Source organism: Platichthys flesus, chromosome 6, assembly GCF_949316205.1.
Source record: "Platichthys flesus chromosome 6, fPlaFle2.1, whole genome shotgun sequence".
Taxonomy (NCBI): Eukaryota; Metazoa; Chordata; class Actinopteri; order Pleuronectiformes; family Pleuronectidae; genus Platichthys; species Platichthys flesus.
In genome coordinates this window covers 18347334-18354074 of record NC_084950.1, presented here as the reverse complement: position 1 = coordinate 18354074, position 6741 = coordinate 18347334, and the positions used below count along the sequence as shown (strand labels likewise).

Sequence of the window (6741 nt, the reverse complement as noted above, 5' to 3'; positions counted from 1 at the left end):
GGATCCGGACCACACTTCGTGCGCCACGGCGCGGGGCTGAGGAAGGGCTGCACGCCGCTCCCTCCGCCCGCGGACTTTACATTGTGCGTCGACGAGGAGGAGACACATCCCTCCATCTTTCCCCCCCTTACTCCCTCCCTGCTACTATACCCGCCGCTTGTTGTCTCCACACAGCGGGGCTTTAGCCCGGCAGAGAGAGCGTGAAGTGGGCGGGGAGTATATCCATGTAGCCGTCGGATCTCCTCCAGTGCACGCCTCGCTCGATCCCTCCTCCTCCGCCTCCTCCTCCTCCTGCCTAGGCACAGCCTCCTGCTTTTTCCTTACATGACAGTCAGAGCCTGAATCGGATCCCACAGGTGTGTCCATGCAAACTGAGACATACACACACACACACACACACACACCTGGAGATGACCATGTGACTTGGCACCTGGGCGTGGAGAAAGTCCCTGATACGTGAACCAGAGTCCCTTTTGTTGAGGACTTGTCCGCGTCGCGTTTCAACAGGGACTGGACAATTTGCTTCAACCCGGAGTAGCGTGTGGCTCCTCCGGTATAGTGCCTTTTTTCCGACTCCCTCACAGGACGTGTTGAGGAGAGTAAAATGTGAACTTGCTCTCGGACTTGTATTTTTTTTTTAATCACTTCTCCGGGGGGACGTGTTTCTTAAGCGGCTGGACTCAACTAACTCCTCTCTTCGCTCCCGTTTTCCTCCAAGGTGAGTTTCAGGAGAAAAGCTGGTGCATCCCGATGAAGTGAAACCGGGACTATTTTCCACTCGCGTTTAACCGTGCCATCAATTTCAAACCCCGGTAAATACGAGCATCAAGTTTTGATAGCCTATTTTACGCCCCGCCGACATAGCACGGGAGCGGAAACCCTTCACAGGAACGCCGTTACTTACCCTGCGAATAACACCGCTTATATGCCACTGGTTTATTCATCTGTGTACCAGTCCGAAGTATTGCAGCGGTTTCCCCACACGTGTCCTGGAAGTGAACTACGAACCAAGATCATTAAATGTTCCCGTGAACAGATTTGATCCATCTAGGACGTGTGACACAACTCAATCTACAGCGATGTCACTGTGCAGAAAGGATGAAATGCATGTCTGAAACTCCTCATAGTTGTAGTCATGTGCCTGAGTGCTGGCGAACTTGCTGTAAACTCCGCCGTCATGCTCTTCCCCAAACCAAGCATTTCACCCGAGCAGCGCTGCAGCCACAGCATCTGCCCCACAAGGTGCAGCCTGCCCGCCCCCCTCTCCTCAGAGCCAATTTCAGTGAGGAATGGGCACGTGAACTGTGTTCCTCACCTCTGGACAGTAGATTGTACATCAACAGCTGAGAAGACGGGAGTAGTAGCAGGCTTTGCTTCCTGTTTGTTTGTCCACCCCCACTTCTCTTCCCTCTCTCTGTCTTGTCTCTCTTGTGGAGAACAAGGAGACAGAAGCACTATTCATGCCCCTGTTGAATCTCCTGTGCAGTTCTGTCAGTGAGTATCTCTCAGTCCCTGGCCCTCAACAGGCCACTGTACTGCCTTGTTATCCCGCTGAATCGTCCTTTTATTTGCAGTCTGCTGCCATCTTCCGCCCCCCTCGTGCTCAGGCCTACTGTACTTAGGATGCTCCATCTCCTAGGGATTATGCTCATTGAATAACATTATACAAACAGAACCGGGGTGGGAATGGATTAGTGCGGGCAGGGGGGCGAGTTGAGGCAGGAAAGGCAACTGCTGGAGGTATTGGTGGTGGCTGGAAGGGGGTTAAGAGCAGGGGTTCAGCTTCCAGTCTTCTGCCTGTGCAGGGATGGTTTCCCAGCAGATGCCATCTGCTCACATTGACACACACACACACACACAAGCAACTTGAAAACCTATCTGCTTCCTTGCCCTCTTTCTACCATCTCTCTTTCTCTTTTTCTTCTCTCCTGCTCCCTCTGCCCCACAATGCTTCATTCAGGGTTTATCTATTCCACTTGAATAAATAGACACCTTATCTGCGTGCAGGAGAGCGGTGATAGATGTTTTCCCCTGTTCCCTGCAAGGGTGAAAAGACAAGCGTTCCCCACTTCTTCATCATAGATGCTTTTTTCTGGGCAAGCGAATCTGAGACATTTCTTATTCAGGTCATGTAAAGGAAGAATTCAGAAAAACAATCTCAAAAAAGCAAAATTAAAGCTCATACCCTACAATACAGAGAACATGGAAAAATAACAAACAAAGTAAGCATTTCCACAATCCCACTTTTTTCCCTTCTTTTTTTAGTAATGGGCAACTGCATCTGCAAATGAAACTTTGTGGTGAGAGTATTTTTGGAACCAGTAAAACAACCTCTTACTGACTGAGAAACGGTGGTAGCAAATTATTGGCCAGTGAGTTCTCTCTTGACTGTTGAGCTCCTACATGTTTTGGTAAAGCCAGAGTTCATCCCGTCCTTTTCCGTCTAACATGGTTTCCTCAGACAGTTTAAACCGTGTCGTCTCCTGGAAGCGTGCACCGCATTTCATAGAGTATTGAGGTCAGATAAATTTGAACCCATCCCCAGTCTCTTTTGTTTCCTTTGCATTGGATTACTGACTTCTGTCATTTTCATTTTTGAAAATAAAACCATAATCCCCATAAGCAACAAGCAATTCCCCAGCCTCCTGTCTGTAGCGTCCAAAGAGAAAATGGCTCTAAACTAACTGACGCATTCATTGTGTGTTTGCTGTTGGTTAGTCCCTCAAATGACATATTAGTCTTCTTTGTTCCTGTTCCTTTTAAAAACAGGATCCAATTAAAAGCCTGATGTACATGCTGTCACTTTATTAAGCTGAGTCGTTGACACTCATTGGCTAAAATGTTTTCCTTTTTTGGAATGGAATTTGAAAAGTTATTGGTCAAAAAGAGGTGTATATATGGAGGAGAAAGATCCAAATGCATTACCTTGTTCCTCTTCTTATCTAAGGTACACAAACGTGTCAGGGAAATGTGGGCTTATGCGTGAAGGGCGTGTCAGCTTGGCATTAGACAGCTGAAGAATCTGGGGAAAAGAGATTTCCTCCAGATTGGAGATAGGCTTGTCTTTTCATGTCTGCGGATTATACTATGATGAAGGGAAGTCATGCAGAGGTGGATTGCTGATCTTATCTCTGCTGTGTTTTTAGCTGCCACCTGTGCCCTTGGACTTCATGGCCTTGTCCTGAACTATCCCTTCAACAGCTTACCTTTCTTGGCCACACCCTCTTGCTCCAATGTGATGTTTGAACTCCACACACTAAACCCTGTACACTCGCCCCCCTCCTCTCTTTTGCGCTCGAGATAGGAGATGGCCATGCTGATGTATAAACGACCCAGGAGGTGTTATCATGCTAATTCTGATGCTTACTCCCCCAGCAGCAGGATGTGAGATGGGCTCTGTGGCAAAAGATAGCAGCTTGGCAATGCTTCCCTCCTGCCACCAACCCACCACCTCATGCAGCTTTCAGTTCAGTGCAATCCGGGGTTTTATCTTGGTCTGTCTGCAGGCTTCCAAGCAAAGCACTTCAGCGCCAGACATTATGGTCAAGCTCAGCTCAGCAGGGTGTACTTTTACCTCTAAAACAACCTTGACACTTTCTCAACCCACAACGTCTTTCAACCCATGTCCATGACCAACACCACAGTGCTCTCAACCCATCACGGCTTAGTTTCTCTTACACCCTCATCTCTACCTTTAACCACTTTACTCTTCCCCACACTCTGTGCTTGTAGAATGAGTAAGAGGAACATGATGAATATTGTAAACATGCTCACTCTCCTGAAAGAGATAAATGATTCACATGGGGAGGCAGCTGCCTTAATTGCTCGGTTGATAGGTTTGGGCAGGGTTTCCTGCACAAGAACAGAGTCATCGGATTCCTCACATTAATATAGTAGAGAGGGAGACTGTTGATGTTACACAAGGTCTACAGAGGTAGGCGGTTGTGTTTGGGGAAAAAGTGGTATCCCAGAGGAAAACATGATCTTCATCGCTGTACAAAAGGCATTTTGGGAACAACAGTGGTGTTGGCTGTCAGCAGCCTTGAGGTTGCAAAGCTGAGGACTGAACACCAGTGATGGATACACAATACAGACATCAGCCCCAGTCTGCCTCCTCTCACTCACTTCCCTGTGGCAGCTGAACTGACAGGCTGACACAGACACACAGTATTGCAGAGGCTTTTGATACTTTCTGCTCACTTTCAACAAGCCCACATACTCAGACCATTGGCAAAAGTCCACACCCAGCCAGGCTTTTCAACCTATCACCAAAGATGCAGGTGTCTGGAATCATATCAGCAGTGATGAGAGTGAGGGGGTCACCTAAATTCCCATCCTGGGAAATCTATGTTAGATGTTTTCCCCTCTTCAGGCTAGGTATTGCCAAGAGAAAAGAGAACAGGAATCAATTATATTTTTTACTTTGGTAATTGAGTCTGGCACATAGCTTTCAAAATGCTATCCATTTAAACACTTAGGGAAGTTGGTCATGCCTGCGTTAATCAGTGCAATGTAACGGGCGATGTTTAGTCCAGCTCCCTTGCTTAATGATGAAAAGATGCCTTGCAGATCTCTCGGACTTTCATATATTGAAGATGAGGCAATGTTTCATTTCTGTGCAAATTAAGGGTGCCTGTGCCGGACTTGGCAGCTTGCTGATATATCTTCTACAGAGAGATTTGGGTTTGAAATGGACTTAGGTTTACTATAGTTGAAGGAAAAATGGAAACCTTGTGTAGAGCCACATATTACATCTGCCAGTGTGGTTGTTTTTTTGCCTTGTTGGTTAGTTTATTTTAAGCAGGATTACGCAAAAACTGCTGAACCGATATGCACCAATCTTAGTGGAGGGAAGGGAAGAAGCCAATTAAATTTTTATACAGATTCACAGGGGTGGATTTGGGCTTCTTTCATAGCTTACCTGAAAGTATGCATTTTTTACAAGTTTCTAGTGTTTTGCTTGAAGTTTTGATATTGGTGGTTTTTGAGTGTAGTTTTGCAACTCGTCATGCAGGCTTTTCTCTGAAGCTTTAGCTATATCAGTTTGGTCACCTAGTCCCAAGTTGGCTCAGAGCCTCCAATTCTGGGTGTTGCAGTGCCAGGCTAACCATAGTGAATGGTTCCCTGCTTACTATTGTAGCTTTGTTAATCTCACCAGAAAAATGGAAATGGTGATGGTTGGTCAGTATTCAGATGAGCCAAACCAATGTCAACAAATATCCTTGGGGCTTTGTTCCAGTGCAAACCCCTGAATCATGTGGCTGCATTAGGGTGATTGCTGCAGCACCCAGTCCAATAGAGGAGTGGTGCAGCCCACTACCCCTGCCGCCAGCTGACTGTCATCTCCCTGACCCCCCAGGGGAACCAGAACAGGGCCAGTATGCATTGAGACCAGTGAGGGGAGTGTCCTTGACTCCAGAATCTTATACCATCGGAAACATTAGGGAGGTGTGTGACTGGGCAAAAGGGTCAGCAACAGTGGCAAGTGGATTACAACAAGAAGTTGAAGTTCACCTTTTCTTTTGCCCCCATGCAGTGTTCAGTCTTGAATGGGATTGATAAGAACTGCAAACGAGAGTTGCACTAAAATTAACACTAGTGCATTGATGGAACGTCAACCGGGGGTAGTGTGACGGCAGCATAAAATATGCTTTGCCTAGGCAGCAGCTACAGAGACAAAGCCATGAGCAGCTTATCCTTTTTCTGGAGCTCCGACTCCAGGCAGTGAATATTGTCACTTAACAGTGAGTAAGCAAGTATACGGTCCATATACACAGACATAACAAGAGCTGGTATTCAGTTCAAGTGTAAGTCATAAAGCAACATTATTGATTAAACAGAAAACCATAAACAACAGCATCCAACTGTCAGTAGATGAATCCTGTGAAGAAGAGAAGACTAATAAAAGTCCTTTACACAGACGGAATAAAAATGAAATAGATTTCAGGTTAAAACTTGTAGAAACCATAATCGGCACGGTTCGATGGTGGATCCATCTGGTGCATACTCGGTGGTATAGTTAGGGTGGTAACTGTTTTGTTGTGACATCACAAAGCTACATTTACAGAAGTCCTGGCGGCACATTTTAAGCTACTAGTTCTACTTGTGGGGTTTATGCATATCTCTTTGCATTGAGGATTTTGATACCTGCTTTATAACCGGATAAGGAAATTTCACACCATGTCTACAACATTAGACTTCAGCCTTTTGAGATGCCAATTTTTTGCATCATATTTGGGAATATATGGATCATGATGTAGAAATTTGTGCAAAGACATATTTATACGTTTCTGATCTTCACTTGTGTAAATTTGAGTGCAGATTTACAAACTACCTCTTCCCAGTTTCTACAGTTGTGGAGCATTTGTAGGATTGTTTGGCCTTTGAGGTATGGACTCTATTAAATGCTAATCTAGTTCCACCTGTATGTATTTATTGTCACCTCACTTTTTGCTCTTGAGTGAGAGTTGCTCTATTTTGAGTGCCATTTAATCCTAGCCAGGGAACCAGAGGGTTCGAGTCATTTCACAGTTAATCCTCAAGATGACCAATTTACTCCTGCCAAGATCATTCTTAATTATCACCTCTGCTTTACAGTTAGTTTGATGCCCACTTGATTTATGTAAATTTTGTAGGTGCCATTGAGTATTGGGCCTCTTCTTTTCTTTTTTTTGCATGCACACAAGGCGATTAATTATGAAGTACTGAATGTGAGCCTCAGCCAGGACTGGTGGGCGACAG

General features: G+C 45.7%; 1 protein-coding gene across 1 annotated transcript in view; it reads left to right on the top strand.

Annotated features, from left to right (window-relative positions):
* Window positions 1-217: 217 nt before the first annotated feature.
* The window catches only part of plxnb2b (plexin b2b), a 127109-nt gene continuing 120585 nt past the window's right edge, over window positions 218-6741 (top strand). The window contains exon 1 of the mRNA XM_062390111.1: window positions 218-718. The gene's annotated coding sequence lies outside the window, so the exon portion shown is untranslated. The remainder of the gene's footprint in view (window positions 719-6741) is intronic.